General features: G+C 36.5%; 2 non-coding genes and 1 pseudogene across 2 annotated transcripts; all 3 read right to left on the bottom strand.

Annotated features, from left to right (window-relative positions):
* Window positions 1-8,140: 8,140 nt before the first annotated feature.
* On the bottom strand, window positions 8,141-8,225 carry LOC131331708 (small nucleolar RNA SNORD34). The gene has a single exon (XR_009201507.1). It is a non-coding gene; the product is annotated as a small nucleolar RNA SNORD34 (small nucleolar RNA).
* A 437-nt stretch (window positions 8,226-8,662) lies between these two features.
* On the bottom strand, window positions 8,663-15,768 carry LOC131328546 (eukaryotic translation initiation factor 2 subunit beta-like; annotated as a pseudogene).
* On the bottom strand, window positions 8,664-8,749 carry LOC131331707 (small nucleolar RNA SNORD34). Its single transcript, XR_009201506.1, has one exon. It is a non-coding gene; the product is annotated as a small nucleolar RNA SNORD34 (small nucleolar RNA).
* Window positions 15,769-22,711: the final 6,943 nt, after the last annotated feature.

The raw sequence follows: 22,711 nt of genomic DNA, 5'->3' as shown, positions 1-22,711 counted from the left end.
TCTCCAAGTATTTTAATCAGAGTAGCAGAAAAATCAAGCGCGGGTTATATGCTTGCTGGTCTTGTAAAGCCTTTAAAATGTGATGCATGGAGCTACCAGAGGCAAAGGCATAAGCATAAGCATCTTGTGCCATGAAACCAATTGACTTGCTCATTCTACCAAGGGATCTTCTAGAGAAATCTTAGAGGTACCACAACACCCTAAAGATGGAAAAGAAAAGCATAAAGGATACGTCTATAAAGAAGAAAATTATAACTTGGAGTAACTAATCATCTATGGCAGCTAGAAAATCAAATCCAAGAATCAGATATTGGGATGCAAATATTTGGCTTAGTTGATGAAGGATCCAAGCTACAAGCCATCACGGCAAAAGGCACAAACAAAAGTGTAACTCATTTCATTAAATAGTCTAAAATCGAAGCTTAGTTCTAAAAGCATGTTAAGCGTAAAAAAATATCCAGTCCAGCTAACTTCATCTCTATACAACAAAAGGATCCAAGCTACAAGCCATCACGGCAAAAGGCACAAACAAAAGTGTAACTCATTTCATTAAATAGTCTAAAATCGAAGCTTAGTTCTAAAAGCATGTTAAGCATAAAAAAATATCCAGTCCAGCTAACTTCATCTCTATACAACAAAAGGACTACTTAGAATGGGTACGCGGAGAGTATATATTGTGTACCTCTGAGGTACAGCAAGAATTAGGAAAACATTCGATGTGATTCAGTAGTGAATATGCTCCAGAACAGCGCCTAAAACAATATGAAAGTGAGTTGTCTTTCTCACATAGTGAACCCAATTCAACGCACATAGCAAGAAGGTTAATGCCTACATTAGCAGGCAAATAAAATAGTTTGCTAGTAGCTATCTATAGAGGTGTTTTGGTACATAGTGCCGTTAGTGCCATTTTACCTAGACACTCTTGAAAAAAGTATCTACGCTTCAAGGTTTACGAAGAGAACATCCAACGGCAAAAATCATAATCGTGCCCAAGCATAATTTTGGCATTTCCCTTCGTTGTTTAAGTTCAAACGTTTGAATAGAGTGGAAAACCACTCTCCAGCACCGTTCTCTTACACGCAAATTCTTCGTACTCTTTTCTGTGCATTAGTGAACTCATGGACCATTGGGTTGTGAACAAAGGCTCTACCAAGCAATTCCAATTCATTTTGCAAAAACGAATGCAAGAATAGATGCCCTACAAAAAAATTGAACACAACGATAATTGATACCTCTGCTGACACGTTTAGAGTTCGGATTCAGAGAGGCGTTTCTACGAACTTCTTATGAGCGAAACCACTACTAAAAGGGAAAACAAGGAATCAGTACAGCTCGTAAAAAAATAGATAACTCTAGGAATGGAAAATGTAGTTTTGTTTAGTTGAACTTACAACGCAAATTTTTTTTGGAAGCAGGAACGGGATAGTGGTGGCGAATGTCGGCGCGTTAGGGTTTCAGTGCCAGTCGGACATCGATTTGAAGGTTGGGGAGGAAGACGGAAGCGAAACCCCGCCAGTTCTCTTCCTTCCTAACAGCCCTTCGATGGAGTGAGATTTTCATCAGAATGAAAAGAAAAAGTGATTTCTAGCCGAGGAAAACTTAGGGCAAAGTCTAATTGCACCACCCTGGTTTGGGTCATGTTGGGAGAGTTTTTGGCCGAAATGGCCATAATTTGTAATCAAATTGGAGAAATACCCATCTTTTGAAACGAATTGTAAAAATAGGCCATCGCGCTTTTTCAAAACGCGTTATAGCGGTTAGATGCCATGTGGCCACGGTTTGGTTGCCACGTAGGAATCACGCCGTTTGCCGTAATAGCGGCTTTTGAAAATGAGTGATAGTTCTAACTCAAATAGCGCCTTTTCAAAGGAGCTATATTTCTAAATCCAAATAGCGCCTTTTCAAAACGAGCTATATTTCTAAACCCTAATCCCTAATAGCGTCTTTTTCATATTTTAACTCTAATAGCTCTTTTTGAAAATGAGCTATAATTCTGACCCTAATCACCCTAATAGCTCCTTTTCAAAAGGAGCTATAATTCTGACCCTGATAACACAATCTCGAAAATGGGTTATGTAACATCCCAATTTCTTTTACATAAAATGTGAAAATTTGTTATCACCAAGATATTATTAAAAGATTGGAAACAAAGAGATATTAAAAATTCTCACGATTAGTGTTAAAAAAATTAGAATTACTATTAATTTGGAAAAAATTTGGATATAAAAGAGTTCACGAGTACATTGATTAACATAAAAGACTTGTTGAGTACAAACTTTTCATATAAAAACATCATTTCACATGACATGTAATTTGAATTTCATTTTCCGCATCTTCTCTTATTGTGACCTTGTTGACCACACTTTGAGCACGTCTGCGGCGGTTGGTGCTCAATCAAATCATCCATCTCATTTCGGATTCGATTTACTTTCGGGCGACCTCGGCCTCGGAGACGTTATTTTCCACGTTTAAGATTCAGTTGTGGAAAATACCCTGTTCGCACGTTATTGCGGTTTGCAACAAAATGCATATTGACCCTTTTGATTACTTTGGCAAATATTGGACGGTCGACACAACAATTGCCATGTATGGATCTCTCTCATTCAAGCCACTGCCTGACCAAACCTACTGGCCGCCATACGATGGGCCAAGAATTCTTCCAGATAAATAACGTCTCCGAGGCCGAGGCCGCCCGAAAGTGAATCGAATCCGAAATGAGATGGATGATTTGATTGAGTACCAACAGCCACAGACGTGCTCAAAGTGTGGTCAACAAGGTCACAACAAGAGAAGATGCGAAAAATGAAATTCAAATTACATGTCATGTGAAATGATGTTTTTATATGAAAAGTTTGTACTCAACAAGTCTTTTATGTTAATCTATGTACTCGTGAACTCTTTTATATCCAAATTTTTTCCAAATTAATAGTAATTCTAATTTTTTAAACACGAATCGTGAGAATTTTTAATATCTCTTTGTTTCCAATCTTTTAATAATATCTTTGGTGATAACAAATTCTCACATTTTGTGTAAAAAAAAATTCGGATGTTACATAACCCATTTTCGAGATTGTGTTATCAGGGTCAGAATTATAGCTCCTTTTGAAAAGGAGCTATTAAGGTGATTAGGGTCAGAATTATAGCTCCTTTTCAAAAAGAGCTATTAGAGTTAAAATATGAAAAAGACGCTATTAGGGATTAGGATTTATAAATATAGCTCGTTTTGAAAAGGCACTATTTGGATTTAGAAATATAGCTCCTTTTGAAAAGGCGCTATTTGGGTTAGAACTATCACTCCTTTTCAAAAGGCGCTATTACGGCAAACGGCGTGATTCCTACGTGGCAACCAAACCGTGGCCACATGGCACCTAACCGCTATAACGCGTTTTGAAAAGGCGCGATGGCCTATTTTTACAATACGTTTCAAAAGATGGGTATTTCTCCAATTTGATTACAAATTATGGCCATTTCGACCAAAAACTCCATGTTGGGATGTATGTCTATGGACTATGGTTCAAAAGTTTGCTCATAATTTTCTGTGTTTTTTAAAATATGTTGATAGACCATTTGCTGTTATGTTTTCTATACATATTAACGTACACAACACTGAAAGATCAATATGCCCTTATCATCTACCTTGATTCTTTATTTTTTTTAAATCTAATCAAACCATCTCTTATATCAAAAATTGAATCCAAGCCATTGATATTATAGAGTTTGACAAGTACTACATTTATACTAGAATTCAAGTCGATCAAAAAATGAAAATCTCATGCTCGAATCAATTTTATTATGAAATTAAAATTTTAAATTTGAATTTATCAAAAATTAAATCACTGGGGGTTATTGACGTTTGGTCGAGATTATTTTTTCACAGAGATATTCCATTATTTATTTAATACATTATGAACGACTCATATTACATTCTAGAGGTGTGTGAGATACATCTCCGTTAATATGCGCATACTTTTGAACCATAAGAGGTATATCCGCACATGACCCAAACCATAGGGGTTGAAAGTGAACTTTGCCCAAAAGTGAATCGCGCGTGTCCAAAAGTGTTTTGGACGGTCTAGATTTTAAAAAAACTTTTCCAAGAAGAGTTCCAGAAAAGTTCTTTTAAAATCCGGACCATTGATTGTCGAGACGGACGCGTGAGATTGTGTTGCTCCGTAAATAACCTATTTACAGCGGCTCCGTGAATAAGTATCTCTCTTTCTAGCCAAATCACTCATTCAGATTGACTATTTTGGCGAGAAATGGAGAGAAATGTACAACAATAAAATATTTTGATTGGCTCCCCCCCCCTGGTCAGGGCTGTAAACGAGCCAAGCCGAGCTTTGTCAAGCTCAAGCTTAGCTCGATTAGTAAACGAGCCCAAAATTCTAGCTCGAGCTCGGCTCGTGCCTTAACGAGCCGAGCCCTTATCGAGTCGAGCTAAATCATTTACTATACAAGCATTTTTAATTGAGCCGAGTCACCCTTAACGAGCCGAGCTTTTGTCAAGCGGCGAGCTCGTCTAATTTACTAAACGAGCCGAAAACTCAAGTTTGAGCTCGGCTCGTTTACTAAAGAGCCGAGCCGATCAAACTGAGCCTTAACGAACCGAGCCAAGCCAAGCTCGCGAGCTGCTCGGTTCATTTACAGCCTTATCACCCAATCTCACCAAAAATGATGAGATTTGATGAGAAAGGCCTCCCCTTTCTTATCTCACATTTTCTCACCATCCAAATAGGATATATAAGGGCATATCTCCAATGCAAGCTGTAGCGCCCCAATTTTCAACTGAATTTTGGAGGTATTATTAAATAATTTTCTTAGAAAATATTAATTTTAATTAACCATGATTAATCCAAAATAGTAATTTAAATTATTACATCCCGAAATTAAAGTACAAAATTAACGAAATAATTAAAGTCTGATATTATATTTTAAACAAAAACAATCGAGCAGACTCTAAGTCTGATACGGATCGCAAGCGAGCTCTTGCTCGGTCTCTATCCCTGAAAACCCTCCTGTCATAAATGGTTTATAACCATTAGCAAATTTGGATCATTGAAAATACGATCCAACAGATGACAACGATGACCACATTTTCTTTATTTGAGGGCATCTGTATAAGAAGGGGATTGTATATATATAAAACAAAGCCATTTTCTTTAAAAATGTCTAGGCATACAAACAAAGTAGTATCCATAGCCGTTCGATTGTACTTTCTATCAAGGTTATAGCCGTCATATTGAATGAATATTTATATCAAACTACACTAATGTAAAAAAGAAGTTATGTGTTTCCCTCATAAAGAAATATACACTCCTCCCTTTTTCAATTGATTTCTCTAAAGCTGATTTCCGTACATTCAATTCAATATTTGCTTTTAAGTTGATTCCTTTTAGTTTGATTTTCCAACAGTTAAAAAGGAAACAGTCATTTTTTGATTCATATGCGAAAAGAAAACAATCTTTTTTATAAGAATACACATAATTCTTCTACGTGTTTCTTCGGGGAAAAAAATTGAACTAATTTTGAGTTTTTTTGAATAAATTGATGAGTAAATGAGAATGCTATGTTGAGTTTTTTTGGCCTTTGCATTAAAGAGGTTAGAGGGATATTCAAAAATAAGTTTTTAACCATCGATTCAGAGTCGTGCCTTCAGGCACGGGCATGCACTAGTATATGAAGTAATATTTGAGCTCGCGATTCAACTTGAGCCGAGCTTTAGGCAACTCCAGCTCGGCTCATTAGCGAAACGAGCTAATATTTCGAGCTCGAGCTCGTTTGTTTATATGACGAACCGCGAGACATTATCGAGCCGAGTCTCGAGCTGCTCGTTAACGGTTCGGTTCGGTTCGTTTACAGCCCTAGTGGTGATGTTATAACTATGTACATACAAAGGTCTATGTGTAATTATGATGCGGTTCGGTTACAGTTACGGTTAAATTTGATTTACTGTGCGGTTACTTTTCATGAAACTAAAACCGGAATCAACCATTCCTACCTAAATCCACAACTGGGGACTTCGTCTTCGAATGGTACTTTGGTAGGATTCTTTATGTGGGAGAGTCAAGAACCATTTGGGTTCCTTGGAAAAATTCTCAGTTTATGGTGACATTGTAAACATTTGATGGGTTCGAAGGCCAAGAACAAATAGAAGAGCATCTTTTTGGGTTCATAAGTTCCGAGAGAGATAGATTAATATTAGTAATAATTGGAGAGAGAACTAATTAAGTACTTGGATGATAGAGGGGGTGGTTATGGGAAACCAAAGCAAACAAAGCCTTGACGTATATGCTACACATAATTCTCATAATTTTTGTTAGAGCGCCATTAGCATGGTATGTGCAAAAATGGATGAACTAGGCCAATTCAAGTTTACTCCAAAACTCATTAGAACATCGAAAGAATCTTAGTCAATATGCTGGTGCTCCAAGACGACTGAATAATTGTTGTTGGAAGCTTTTTTATTTTTGGCTGTTATTTGAAGCTTTAACAAGTCCCCACTCCTTGTTATGGCTCTCCTTTTCCTATACATAAAAGAAGTTGCTTTTAAGTAAATGAACCATAAGACAAGACATCTTGATATTAATGTCTTCCCATCACTTCATATGGTTGATAATACCAAAACTCCTCCATCTCCTTTATTAGCACACACTACCAGGAAGAAGAAGAACAACCCACTCCTGCCCATGCATGCACATCAATGTGAAAGCAAATTTCGACAATCGACATCACCTTCCAATCTCCATTCATGTATCTCTAATCAACGTCATTTCACTTTTTATCACCACTCACCAAAATATTTCATTGAATAATTTAGGCAAATGACAACAATGCCACGTCTTATCCGCAAAATATTTCACTATTCTATCATCTTTTATTATTTTCTCCCTCCAAAAATCAAACTCACCATTCTCTCATTGCCTCACCTGGCCCGCAATTGAAAAATAATCCCAATCAACTTCCCTCTTCTGATTTATCTCACCTATTCCATGCTTTCTCTTTTAAATCAACTTCTCTCTCCTCTTATACTTCTTTCGCCAAAAGTTCCATACCTGATGCATAAGGAGACCGACTTCTGTGAACAAAATTGGCAGAAGAGATGAGCTATGTGTTTATGATACGATTCAAAAATGACACAACCTTTCAATTCCACCATCCGGTCCTAGCTGGCTAGAAAAAGTGAAAGAAACCAATAACCCCCAAATCAAATTGAACTAAGATTGCCCAAACAATTAGTCCGATTTTGAAACAATAAGAATTGCAAACTCATTAAACACATCAGAGCATTACCACAACGCAGAAAACGAAAACAGATCCAATCAAAGAACTCACATACTGTTCATCAACCCCATCTATGGAATCAACATCTAGCCCTCCCTCTTGGGCAAGATGACAGTATCTCGTAACGAGAGGAAAATGGAGAGAAAAGTGTAGTGTAGTGTCAATAGGGAAGAGGAGGAAGGGGAGAAACAGGTCCTCTCCAAATAGAGAACAAAGCTCAGATGAGAGAGAAAGCAGGAAACCGGATAAGAGGGAAAACGGGTAAATCTATAATTGAACTGAAACGTTCGTGGCATTATTGTTAACCGATAATTTTCAAAAATCCTGTCATATGTACCTATTCACAATTAGCACGCATTTTGTTACCCAAGTAGAAGAAAAAAGCTCTTCATTTCACAAATCACCTCTTTTGCCTCAACCATATAGTAACCAACAAGTCGACGTACCATTGTGCTCAAGGTAATAAAACTACACGGAAATCCTCCCAACAAAAGAATATTATCTGTTCGCATTATGTTCTAGTCTTCCGACGGCCAACACGGGCTACAAAACCAGCCTTGATTGGAGCAACAGATCGCCAGAGCCTCACTACAACAACACAAAAATCATAATAAATGTCGGTTAATTTCCCAGCATAGGCAGCAAAGTTATAACTGAGCTATCATTTTCTTTTTCTTTTTCTTTTTACCAGCATATGGAACCGAAACCCAATGCTCGGTTGTTAAATTGTAACCGATGAAACAAATGAACCAAGTACACCAAAATCAGACGCACAAGGAAGCAACTTTTTCTTTCTATATTTATGAAAAGAACTTCTCTTTCATTCAATTACATTATAAAAATATGAGAGAAGTACTCAAGTGGCCTCAGAACAGACGTTTCAAAATCTCTGTCATGAACAATCGGACAATGTAGGCAAATGCTCAAATCAATCATAGGCCTCAAATTAAGGAACATATGAGTTAAAAAATAGAGGTAATTTTGTTTTTCTCCCCTACACTGTGCAAAGAGTTTTTACTTCGTCCATAAACTATGGACATTTTCCGTCTGATATGTGAGGTCCCATAACGATCAGACCTTGTAGGTTGAAATCCAATAGTTTAGGTACGAAATAGGTATGTTTCACAATTTAAGGACGAAGTAAATTAAACATTTTGCATAGTTTAGGGGAGAAAAACGACATTAACTCTAGATGACATCGTTATTTTAAAAGAGAACTAAACAAACTAGAGAAAATAACAAACTTCTTACACCACGATATGATGTTCAATGTCTGTATCTATAAGAGGCGAAACAAATCCCTCAAACGGGTGAAATATGGAACAAGTGGAAATTTTATCAAACTTCGGGTTTCAATTCTTCAGACGGGTGAGAAGCACTAATGCAGCCTCAGGACAGTTCAAAATGCTCCATCATGGATATCACTATCGGACAATGTAGGCAAAATTTCCAACCATCATAGGCCTCGAAAAAAGATAAGTAATAACTTACCCCAAAAAAAGTAAATAGGTACCATTACTTTCAAAGAAAATTGAACAGAAAATAACAAGCTTCTTGCACCTAAATATCATGCCCCAAAGTTTGTCATTTAAAGTTACATTTGTACAATTTCATAAAATAATCTCAACAAAAAGGGACTTCACCCCATGAAATGCAATTTGTCTTAGCTTTCTTGATTATAATGCAGGGGACTAACTATGAAATATCAACAGGCCTCAAAATAGCTTTGGATTCCTCTTCATTGATAATAGAATCAGACGATGTAGGCAAAAACTTAAACATCATAGGCTACAGACGAAGATATGTACAAAGGAAAAAGATCAGCACTTTCTCATTCAGAACATGAAAAAAGGGAAGATAACGAACTTTCTACAAAGCAATAATGTGTTCTATAAGCTCGTATCATTTCATGTTGAAGGGTTTTGCACAACGAGAAAAACCACCAGAGCATGTTCAAGAAGATGTTTATATATATAAAACCCGGCCTTCCACACAGAGTGATGTTTAAGACTAAATACCTTTTCACATCTGAGAAAGAAGAGTCGATTCTCCTTTGAGAGAATTGTGTCTGGACTCTTGCAACCATTGCAAATGACATATTTGTCTACACAAAACGTGGAAAATATAACCACCACAGGAATTCAAGGATCCAAAGAACTCAACAAGAATGTGCTTAATTGAAAATAATTAAATTTAGTCAATGTCAATCAGTTTTTAGCCCTTTTAGGCAGTCATCTTAGTAACAAGCAAGCAAGCAAGGAATCCACTTCTCGATACTATTGCGACCTTCTGGCAGTCATTTTAGTTAATCCTACTGTCAGGCAACATAGAGATGGAACTTACTGACATATCTCCGCAAGATTCCCGCAAGTCAAATATGTGGACTATGGACATCATAAAACATCATTTTGAAGTTCAAAACTAGAATAGAACAGGAATATGCAGAAGGAAATCCAAAAGATCTTGGCCATACGTCTTGTAGAGATCCATAAAGTTCACAAAAAATGTTTTCTTTGTGCCTTCAGGAAAGAACTTGTGGTGGCCTCATGACTGTTCTGTTAGAAGTTAATTTGTAGTTTTCCAAGAGTCATAAAGTTGGAATAATCTGGAAAGATTGGGTTCATGCATGGTCAGTCAAATAGATAAGTTCAATGTAATGGTTCATCTTCCTAATCACCTTGGTAATTGTAAAAGTCAAGTCGTCAAAGGATGGAATTGTTCTAGGTGCTTCCAATTGTAAGTATAAATAAAGGCTTAATGTGAGCAGCTAGATAGCAACCGACCAGCTATCTAAAAATTAAATCAAAGCCTTTGTGCCGTAGCAGAAGGTTACTTGTAATAGCCAAAGCAAATCTTGTACCACAGCCCTCTACTGAATGAAATATCCAACGCCTTAAATTACTTTCTCTTTTCTCTTTTTACTCTTCTTGCAATCACACATCCACTCACTCTTCCGCTGTTCCCAACATGTTCTACGTCTATCTCCGGCAACTACGGATTATTCTCACGTAGTATGTTGAATACACGGCCCAGAAGCTGCACATGTTTTGATGCAAGGCAATTAGATCCACTGCAACAGAATAAAAGATCTCAATAAAAGAGCAGTTCACCTTTTTTTTTCTTTTGCTATTTTTTAATGAAATGAGATAAAATTACTGAAATGAGAAAGACAGACAGGGAATTAATAGCAAGATGAAAAAACATTTGATAGAAAGTTTCTATTAGAAACTACCATTCAGCAACTGCAACTCTCTATGTCTGGTATAAAAAGCAAACAAAATCAATTTGTGGCACGATAACCTAAACTAAAGGCAAATTAGTATCAAATGGTTCACCAAAATTGCACTAATACACAAAAAGCAAGAAATAAACACATCCTTGAAGATAAGCCAAGAGTAATATGCAATAAACTAGCAAGTACGCCATTATAGATGAGGAAACCAAACGACATGTCAACAACTCCACATCCATACAAGCAAACATTAAGAACAAGGAGATTACCGAAGGTAACTCTATGGGTAGACAAAGCATTGTTTAAAGGGGAAGAGAATGTGGGGCTTTGTACCTCCTCGTATTCATAATCTCTGTCGCTCCCTTCCCATGGAAACTGTGGTTGCGGGATGATACCTTCTCCTTCTTCATCCTTTCTGATATGATCTACAAAGTGGAGGGAAGCTTCTCTCTTAAGTTCATCCAGCAAGACAACCATAAATGTTGATTCCAGCTACTTAATTGCAAGAGTACTTACCATCCAAATCATCAACTACATTTTCATTTTCATCGCTCAAGGTATTGATCTGCACCTAAAATAAATTTTACCAGGGTCAGAAAACTTTAAGCAACATCTTTAAAAGATCCTATCGCTCAAAACAAATAGCATGATGACTTGCCGAATTTTTCTTCTTCTTTTTCAAACCATTGAAGGTACTCTCAAGACCATCAGAAACTGCAAGCACAAATTTATGAATTGGGTCGGGTCAAGAAGATAAACCTCAACATAACAATGGTATATAGAACAACGTATGCAAGGAAGTTTTAAATCGTTATGTGGAGTCCATATACCTGACAAACTTTCAATTTTCTCGGCCAGCTTGTCCACATCATCATCTGGAGTATCTTGATTTACGACTTTCTTCTTTTTGGAAGGATCAAATGGGGCAATCTGCAATGTAATTACGTATATTGAGAAACATGAACCAAGGTATATCCCCTCAGCAATGCCATGCGGCTAAGGTGGTCAAGTGCCACAAGATTGTAAACCAATGGTGTATCAAAATACAATGATGAGAATTTAATTTTGTTCACCCTCCACTTAAGAGGTGAACATTACCCTCATTCTTATTAGTTGAAATGGTGTGGATTTTACCACAAAGTAATGTCATGCTTACTAAAAAATGTATTGAAGGGGTGGAACCTACATCATTTCAACCAACAATAGAGAGGATTATGTTCATTTTCTTTTAAGGAGGGTGAAAAAATTGCACTCCAATGATGGATTAAAAAAAAAACATTCAAAATGAACAAGAATCAGCACTCGTGAGTTATCCTATTTTACAGCAGTGAAAGCCGCACGCCAAGACACATTTGCACAATCTAATAAGTGGGCAATAGATTTTTTTCTTCTCTTAGGCCCCGTTCCGCTAAGAAAGATATCATATTTTATGATTTCAGTAAGCCTATTATTTTAAGCTTGAAAATTGTAAAAAAGTACTTATTTTTTAAGGATCATTTACCCATTTACAATCCAATTAGTTTGGTAACTATTACCCGCACCCAACCAACCCATTGTTTGAGCGAAATCCAACCCACTCATTAACCCAATAAAATGTCCATGTTTACTATTACATATCAAATATATGTTGTATACATGGGAAAAATATGGTGTGTCGTTAGTAAATTTTGGCGGCATTAGTGATTATGTTGTGGTAATAGTAAATTTATGGTGTGACGGTAGTAAATAAGGCGGGGCAATATTAGATGTGGTGTGGAGATAGTAGTTTGTAGTATAAATGGAAAAACTTATTGGGAACATAGTTTGACCCTTTAACCCACCCACTGAGGATTCATTTGAGATGAGTGTAGTTGGGTTAGGACCTATTAAGACCCATCTGTTGAGTTTGAGCGTATTTAGCGGGTGGGTTGGGAGGTTTGGGTCAAACATTGACACCCCTAATGCATAGCAAGCCAGAAAATAAAATCCCACCTTCTAACAAGCTTGTCAAACCAGACAGGAGGCGTCTGATTCTCGACCTCATAGGATATGCTTCCCGGTGAGATTTCAAAGTATATTCTCTAGGGGTGTTCAAGAAAACCGTCCGAACCGTAAAATCGGTCCGATTCGGACCAAACAGTCCTATTTGGTCCGGTTCTGCAGTTCTACGATCAGGTTATGGTTTCAAAAAAATAAAACCGTTAATTTTGGTTCGATTATTGGTTTTCAATTAATGAACCGTGGTTAAAACCGAACCGGACCGTTTAAAACTAAGATAAATATAGATATACATATGTGTAAGTAATTAAATATGTATTTGAATTTGGTAGGTTAATCTTTTTCTTGCTAAACTTAATTTATTTAGAGATAAAATTTTATTTACAATATTAGGAAAGTTTTTATTTTCTTCATTCATTTCCTATTTTAGCAGATTATCTTCCTATTTTTTTAATTTTATGAGCTCATATTTTATGAATAAGTGTTTGGATGTTTATTGGGTAGAATCGGAACCGAACCAAAACCGGACCGGTCTTGTGGTTTGGTTCTGGTTAGGTTCCATACATATATATATTGGTTAGGTTCTAGTTTTCAATTTTTTAGAACCATTTGAAATGGTCAAGTTATTGATTTTAAAGAACCGAACCAATCCGGACCATATACACCCCTAATATTATTCTCCATGCCGAGATGGAGACACGAGTGACAGATCAGTAGGGTTGTTGACGATGATTTCTTGAGTAGTGCTACTTAGGTTAGGACTGGCCACAGTCGGATTTTGGTTGGATTCGGGTCGGGTTGAACCCGCCCCAACTTTAGTTGGATTGGGTAAATGGCCACCCGAGCCGGACTGAAGTTCTTGTTGGGCTCTGACAGAAATGCACTTGGATTGAATTTATCGGGTTGGATCGGGTTTGGAACTGGTGCAAACTGTTGAACACAAACAGATCGAAGAAGAAGAGAGAGTGAGAGAGGGAGGCGCTGCAAACAGATCGAACACAAACAGAAATTCTTCACTGATTACATACGAAATTGGTTACAGGTGTGTAGGGTTTTTTTTTTTCGTTTTATACTAAACAGTTGGTCAGGTATGTTAGGAAAATAATCAGGTGTATTCGAAACCCGACCGGCATCATGAAAAATCTTAGATTTTGGACCCAAATCCGATTGATCCATCCGATCTGAACCGTCCATTGTGTCTGTTTTCGGGTCGGGTGGTTAGGTGAGTCGGTTTGGTGGACAGCCCTAGTGCTACTCCTTTACCTTGGCCATTTCCAAGCCTCATTTTGGTTTGATACTTGATAGTAGATACTTCAGCCCGGGGACAAAGGGAAAGGGGGGCACATGCCCTCGCTCGAAATTAAAATAATTTTGTTATATTCTCGTATATTTTGCATAATTATGAAATTAAGTGTGTTACTACACATAAACAAGTGCATATATCTTTAAAATATACATATAAAATTAGTTTTATGTTTCAATTTCAACATATGGTGCATTTATACTTGTTGATTTTCGAACTATTTGTCTACTTGGATCAATATTTCCTTAATTGTACTTATTTTTAACCGTTTAAGAGCAATATTTTAAAATAATATTATTAATAAAACTATATTGATCATTCTAAAATTTGTCGATGTTCATGTAAAACATACTCTCAAATTTTGTCTAAGATTTTGTGCTTATTTTTACATAATTTAAGTGAAAATATGTGTTATATATTTTTGTAGTTTGTATTGCATGCATTAATTATGTAACGATCTTATTGTGGTTAACTAGAAAAATAAATTTTCGTCACTATGTTTAACAAAGTGCTACCACTAAACGATATTTCTGAATTCGTCCATGCTTCAGCCACAACAGATTTACCAAGATCAAAATCTGTCCCATATCTCTTTGCAAGATACCCAAGGGGTGCCACTTATCCAACCACATAACCCTAGTAGCACCATTACCAATCTTGTATTAAAGGTTCGCCCAGTTCTCTAGGTTAAAGAACTTTTCTTACTGTCCAAGAAAAAATAAGGGTAGATTTTCGAACTCGTCATTCTAGTTTTACGGTTGTCTCAATTTCGTTCCTTTAGTTTCAATTATCTCAATTTTGTTCCCGTAGTTTGTTTTACGTTCCAAATTGGTAAAATCGTTAACACCGTTAATAAAACTAACGGAAAAAATATGATTAAAAAATTAAGTGCTCCAATTTTCAATCCGGTTGAACCGGTACGAAGATTTTATTTTTTTGATCACTTAATTTTTTAATCATATTTTTTCCGTTAGTTTCATTAACGTTGTTAACGATTTTACCAATTTGAAACATAAAACAAACTACAGGGACGAAATTGAGACAATTGAAACTAGAGGGTCGAAATTGAGACAACCGTAAAACTAGAAGGACGACTACGAAAATTTGCCCAAAAAATAATGGGGACAGAAATAAGCCTAAGGTTAACTTAGTTTGTAATGAATGTAATCCACGTTTAAATTTCTGATATGCATTATCTGCAAGAACGGAACCAGAATTTTATTCTAGCAGTGGCGAAATGTATAATAAAAAAATTTAGTGGTGGCGAAACTATATAAGTTGAGCATTAATTTTTTTTTTACATGTAATAATTGCATTTTCTAAAATTCTTGTCGTGGCGGTCGCCGTTGCTAGACCCCCCATGATCCCATCCTTGATTATCTGTCGACTTGTTTTGCAACCCACTGTCCATTTTTTGTCCTGTTAATTCCATTTAGTAGAAGTTTAATCTTCCTCGAGTGTCTGTGCATAATCTCGATCAGCTCCATGTTCCCCTGTGTTATCAATGGCAGGCAAAGACTCGTATGCCGTGAAGCATTCTCAGAGGAAGGTTGGAAGAAGATATTCTACTTGTCCAACTGAAATGGATCAGAGATGAAATGGTTACTCCCGTTTATGAGGTGATCATCCAAGGTGCAATGTACTTAGATTCAGGACAGCAGAGTTGATTTTTTTCTCTCATGGCCTTTGGCTTTTGAGACTCCGGTGGCATATAAATGTGATATCACTATTATTGGTTCTTGATGTCTCAAGGAGGTCGATGCAGTCAGCTATCCGAGAGTCAGATGACTTTGTCTCTTTTTTTGGTTGAGGAAAGTATTTTTTTTTTGTATCCCTTCGATTTTTTGACTGCAATTGCAACATATGTATACCGGGCCTTCACATTCCTACTAGGATCACAGCTAGGAAAAATAAACGGATCAATGCCGCCTCTGTTGATGTTTAACGTTGCAGTTGCATTGTTTTGTTCAACCATCATATATTGACTGTGATTGTCCCATGTGCTTGTCTCTCTCTCTCTCTCTCTCTCTCTCTCTATAGCTCTTTTCTTTGTCAGTCCGTCATTTTGAGTTTTTGATGGGGACACACACTTGTAAAACTTGCACAGAAACTTGCACACATTCGTATAATGTGGGGAGTCACACACGGACCGAAAACATGTCCTTGTTGGGTTCTTGCCCAGATTTTGAAGTTTTTAAATGTATTTTCTAACTTGTGATCGTAACTTTGGAAGGCTGATCCTTGTATTTTCCACTGGTTTTTCTAACTAGTATACATCGACTTTCTTGATTGTTTGCGAATATATTTTGACCTCCCACACTATTGAAACTATTGGCAATTTTCAGCCTTCACATCAACAATAAAGTGTTCCAATTCATAATTTAACACAAAATTAGATTATTTGTATTCGTAGAACCGAACCAAACCTTCCGTGAAACCCAAGGATCCGAGGTGAATAAGAACAAACCGTGTTTTTTTTCCTCAAACCTCAAATACACTAACCCGATAGAAGTCCAAAACAATAACCACGTACGCTTTTTAGATTGGATGTAAAGTTTCTTCACTATTGTGGCAGGTTTTGGAGAACGGATAAGTGCTATTATCTATCTTTTGGAACGGCCATCGGTCGTGGTACCAATCTCCAACTGCCTTCGCAATTGTCTGCCAAAAAAAAACACTTCAAAGTAAGCACTTCGTAATTGTTCCATTTTCTGTTTTAATTTGTCAAGAAACACGCACTTCAGCACTTATTTTACAATCTGTTTCCATGTATAAATTTTTAAAAAGCTCACTTATTTAGACTAGCCTAGCTGACCACAATAATCACTCCTCATTAAGAAATCACATATTCAAGTCTTGCCAGTGCAAAATTCCTCTTCTCGGTTACAGACACCCAATTTATCAAAAGAAAAGGTCACTATTAAGAAAACTCTAATAAAGGTTCTCAATACTTTCTCAAAAACTGTTTTCGCACAAAAATAAACACAAATGAGAAAAAGACAAGGTATTTTTTTTTTTTTTGGATCCGAAAGAGAAGTGTTTTCAAAATTTCTATTTCAGGAAGTTTCAAAAATAAAAATGCTACATGGAAGAACAAAAATAAAAGGTTGGATCCGAAAGAGAAGTGTTTTCAAAATTTCTATTTCAGGAAGTTTCAAAAATAAAAATGCTACATGGAAGAACAAAAATAAAAGGTAATGAAAACCAATCTCTTACCTTTCCACCCAGGAGAAAATAGTCATTAGTCATTACTAAGCCAGGTTTCTTGCGTTACAGATTGACAATGGACATAGCAAGAGTTTATAAACAATCCTGGAGATGAAGAGCAGCCTGGTCTTTTCAATGCATGCAAAAATTCCAACCTGAAACCTGAAAATAAATTCCAAACTCGTGTTATAGATAAAAATTCCAAAAGGCGTTTTTTCCCAGGAAATGTAGAGGTTGTACTCATTTTGTATGCCGTCTTTTTGGTATCAAAAGAGAGATTGTTGACAAGAACCTTCAATGATTTTTAATTGATATGGCGAACGTTGAGTAATATTGAGCTTGCAACTCGGAGGATGATTGCGCTATTATCAAGACAAGACTTCTAATTTGGGCGTGCTATTATGTGTATCTTGTAATTTGGAAGTTGTTTGGATTGATTTCTTGTCAATTCTTGGAGCTTGAATAGAATATGATTGTCGTGGTGTAGTAGGGTGCCAACCTAGTTAGGAATGCTACTCTCACGTAGTGATACTATCTTATCTTGCTCTCAAATTATTGTACTTCTTTCATTATTAATATATTATTTCTTTTTCGCCGTTCAAAACAAAAAACACGAAATAGAGTGAGAGGGAAAGAGAGTTAGGACGCAAAGATCACGGACAAAGCTGCCGCCAAAGCTGAATCCTACAAAGCACGTGCCAAACTCGTGCACTCCGACAAAGTGGAGCAGCAGAGTCGGGTACTAGTGGCGTGGGGACCGATTTTTATTAATAATCGAAGGATCCTCGCGAGCGACATCTTTCGGCACTGGTTTTCTTGGCCATCAAAAAATTGTTGATTTTCATTTTCTTTCCTTTGAAAATCCGCCCATCCATATTGATGGGCTTTCATGTATTCCCTGGTTCATATTTTGGGAAAATGACGGTTCAGATCGTATTTTGATAATTAATATTCGTCGAGAATATTTTTAGTACTAACAAATGTTCTCAGTATGTTTTGGATAGATATTAAATATCAAAACACGTATTTGACCGTCATTTTCCGTCATAGTAGTTTATGAATATTTGGACCCTAGCTCCGTGGCCCACGTGTTGTGTGGAAAAGCCATTTGTCATTATCAAAGAACAGACAAGAATAGTCTTTCAAATCATCTTTATATATGTGTCTCTCTTGTTTTTGGCCATTTTAGGCCTGACTTGTTCAAAAAATCTTACAATATATTACTGGTAGCTGTGTTAATTCCTAAGACCCCAAAAGGCAAAGACTCGACAAAGTCAATTAAGTACTATACTACTATCATTATTAAATAATAGAACCCTCCAGAAAATTCACGTACGTAATCCGATTCCATAAAGAAGCATTTATGGAATACCACTTATCTAAAAACAATAAACCTACAAAATAGGAGAAACACATAAATTCTCTCCAAGTAAAGAATTAAGATAACGGGGCAACTAAACCAAAATTGGGGCTACGGTTGCAGATCTATCCAAACATTTTGATTTGGATTTCCATGTGTCGTATTCTTAGAGTAGATTTTACTTCTGGAATTTGATAACGTATGGGGCCTGTTAGTTACCCAAAAAAAAAACCGTATGGAGCCTGCAATTTGTATACGATAATACGATTATCTCTCTAATATAAATTACATCTCTTTGACTCTGTATTCGCAAATAAATTGGATTCATACATGATTGTGGGGTGGCTAAGGACTTTGAACTAAAGCGCCACGTAACCATATCGCGAGCGCACCGAGTAAGTTTTATTTGCAAAAACAAACATACTAAAACTGACATTGATCAGTTTGGTACATCATACAGTAGAAAAAGCATCTGCACTTATTAAGTGCTCTCGGGGCACCACGTGGCAATGCCCCAAGCCTCTTATCACCTTGCATTATTGTTGGATCTTTCATCGTTATACTTAGTCTTGAGCCTCAAAAAATGTGTGATGAAGGAGAGGTCTGAAATACTGTCACGTGGCCGGGGCCCGGGACATTGAATACTAATGCCTGATGGAGTAGGAATGTGGACCCTAAGTCATAAAAGGAGGAAGACTTTCTAACAGTAAAGTTGAGAAGAGTGTTTACTAATCCAACAGTCTTTTTTAGAACTTTAGTTTGCTATGTCTATTGGCTTATTAAAATCCCTTCGCAATACTTATCGTTACAGTCCCGGAACTTAACGAACCCATTTCCTCGCAATTTCTTCATTATTTGCATTGACTGATCGACCCTAGCTCTAGGTATGTCAATTTTATCTGAAACTGACAGGTAACATGTGTATAACTTTATTTACATATGATAATGAATTAAGTTTTAGGACGTTATTCAGTTTGAATTTGGGTTCGGGTTCAGAGTGGAGACATTCTTATACCAAACCAAAATTGGTCAGGTATTACAATTTCAAAATTAACAGCACCCCACGGGTAGATTAAGTTAAGAAATATGGGCTATTCGATCGGTTTTGTATGCATACCTAACATAATATCTTTATTTTTTTTAATCGTCCCTAACGTTATAATTTATCATCTTTATTTTTGCAGTATAAACAAGAGGTTGTGTTGCTGTAAACTTAGGCATGGTGTTGCCTTGTTTGGTTTCTTTTTAAGTATTAGTATTATAGAGTTCGTTACTAGTACTGTGCTTGTGGAAGTTTAAGATTTTACATATTTTGAAATAAATGTGTTGAGTGGGAAATGATGGTAGCTTATTAAAGATTGATTTTCCTTTTATTTTAGAATCGAGTCTTTTATCTTTTGTTGATCAATAAAACAAGTACTGTCGTGGGTATAGTGGGGTTCGGGTAGAAATCAAAGGCTATTTAGTTCTGTTATGGTACATATAAATTGTATCCGTTGGGTGTGGGTTCGATTTCATGTGCAAGTAACATGGTTTCGATTTGGTAGTAGCAAAACGTCCAAAGTCCAAAACTAGTAGCAACCTCCATATTAATATCTGACTTTTGAGAGAAAATCAACATTAGTAGCTTCGAATACAGCTTCATCAATAGTATTCTGATCACAAAAAACTTCCCCAATACTACACCATCCAAACTGCTTGTTGTAGGGATGTTGTATAACTTTTGGAGTTTCAGTTATTTTCAACTTTGAGATTATAAGTTAGTTATAAGATCATTTTTAGCTTTTACTACAAAAGTTACTAGGTTTCAATTTTCATACAACTTAATTCATTCATTGTTCCCATTTAAAAAAGTTTGCAATTTTTAAGTACATAATTCCATGAAGTAAAACTTTTTTTTTTTAATCCATATCTCAGGGTGTCTGTACCTTGACTAATCTCTAGAGGACCGAATACGACGTGACAATAACTTAGCAAGGTAGCACGCAAGAGTTATCAATTTCAATAGAAATCTTCCTTTATCTGTCTATGTTTATTAGATGGGTCTTGAGTCTTGACTCAGCTATAAAAATCTTTCAATCACTAATGGTCATGTTACTAGAACTCCATAAAGCAGCAAAGGCTAATTGACAAAGTCACATGTCATTATCCTTGAACTGATGAGATGAGTCTTTCCACATATTTCCGTGTTGGTTCTGTCGATATAACAATATGAGCTTGGCTCGTTAAAATCTTTCGATCACTCATGGCATATTTCTTGGAGTCCATAAAGGCAGCAAAGACTAGGAGAAGCCTTAAGTAATTATCAGAGAAAAGACAAGGATAGCATCTCCTCATCTTTTCATCTCTGTTTTGTTTTATTATAATGTGGGCCTGATTCAAAAAATCTTGCAATCAATGATGGCGATGTTCTTAAGACTCTGTACAAAAGTTAGCGAAGACTTGGCAAAGCCAATTCAGTGTCATTATCGGAGACTAGAATTCGTTAGAAAAATCTTGCAATCAGACTCCGTAAAGCATCACAGACTTGGTAATATCACTTGTATTGAATTATTGGAGATATCATATCCATCTCCATCGGTTTTAGTGTATAATGTGGAACTTAGCTCATTGAAAAATCTTGCAATTAGTACTTATTCACTACTATTGACATGGCCCATCAACACCTTAATTATTTTATAATTATGTAAGACTCAGGGGGCCTCCATTTAAAAAAAAAAGGTTTATGCGGCCCAGAGGGGAGCTCTAGGGCTTCTCTTTATAGGTTTTGCGAATTTGGGGTGCGTGTTGTTCTTTCGGGACAACATGCGTGTTGGGCTAATTGGCCAAGATGCAATTTGAGCTGTCCATTAATATTGCTGAGCATGAATGACCTAGATGGGTCCTACATGCATGACAGCAGGCACCCCAATTCGGTTTTTGCCACTCCACGAGTGTTAATTCTCAAATAGTTAAATGATTAATCATGCGGAGGTTAAAGACTTTTGTGTGAATTTTGTATGAAAAGTGAATTCTCTGGAGGAGGAGCGTGGACAAGCCAAAAAAAAAGTAAAAGGAAAAGGAACTTATTTTCTTGCATATGTTCATGTCAGTCTAGAACTTTCCCAACAAAACTTAATATTTATTTGTACATCTATTTTGGAGGAAAGTTTTTACGCTCGAAAAGTTATAGTTAGGGTCCCTTTCCCATTTTTTCTAGAATCAAATCCTTTGTACCAAAATTCTCTGTGCCTCTATACTAAGTGCATTTCTGGCCATTCGATCACAAAAAAATTTCAATACATAAACAAAAACTCACACAATCTAACGGCCCAAAACATCTCGGTACAGGGGCGCACCATTTTTTCGGCACAGATGATCTCAGTGATTAATGTTTTCCATCTAACTAGACAAACCTAAAGTGCCATGTACAGAGTACTACATCCCCAACGCTCAAGTGATTATTCAGTGCCACAGTGGCATTGCCAATTGGTGCCTAACTCTCTCTCCTCCGCACATTTGTGTGAGCTCAACATAATTTGCAGTAAGGATCACACGAATGTGTGGTGAAGAGAAGAATTGGAACATCACATGACAATGGCACAATAATTTTTCTTTGCAACAACCAAACAAAAACTGACATTTCTAGGTACACCATATAGCAAAGTCTGCACGAACTCATATCAATGAATTTATGGAGGAACAATTAGAACGTTAGTTGGCTATGTCTAATGGCTTATTTCCACTTGTTTTCGTTAATCAAGACTTAAAATGAAACCTTTTCCTCGAAATTTATCCACTATTCCTCATTGACTGACCTTAGTTTTTTTTTTTTTTTTTCAATCGTCATACATCAGCGGGGGTTAGTAGGGGGTGTTAGGGTTAGCACGGGGTCCAAAAGCTATCCATAGCTTGGGACCCAAGGGTGTTGCCCCAGCAGGGGTCGAACCCAGGACCTCCCTCATAGGGGAGAAATGACATTACCAACTAGGCTTGTCAATGGGCCGGACCCCAGCAGGGGTCGAACCCAGGACCTCCCTCATAGGGGAGAAATGACATTACCAACTAGGCTTGTCAATGGGCCGGATCCGATCCGGATCCGATAAGACCCAAATCCGATTCGGATCCGATAAGACTCGAATCCGATAATGGTAATCCGGATCCGAAAATCCGAATCCGATCCGAAAACTTTTTTTTACTTCAAAAATTTTAGCAAAAAAGAAAATATTTTTTTTCAAAAAAAAAAAATTTTCCGAAAAAAAAATTTTAAAAAATTAAAATAAAAAGTAAAAATAAAAATACAACTTCTTAAACATTTTTTTTTCAAAATTAAAAATTTACTGTTTTTTAAAAAAAAATTAAAAAAATTAAA

Source organism: Rhododendron vialii, chromosome 6a (assembly GCF_030253575.1).
Source record: "Rhododendron vialii isolate Sample 1 chromosome 6a, ASM3025357v1".
Classification (NCBI taxonomy): Eukaryota; Viridiplantae; Streptophyta; class Magnoliopsida; order Ericales; family Ericaceae; genus Rhododendron; species Rhododendron vialii.
Note: the sequence above shows the minus strand (reverse complement) of the source record. Positions and strands in the feature narration are given on the sequence as shown.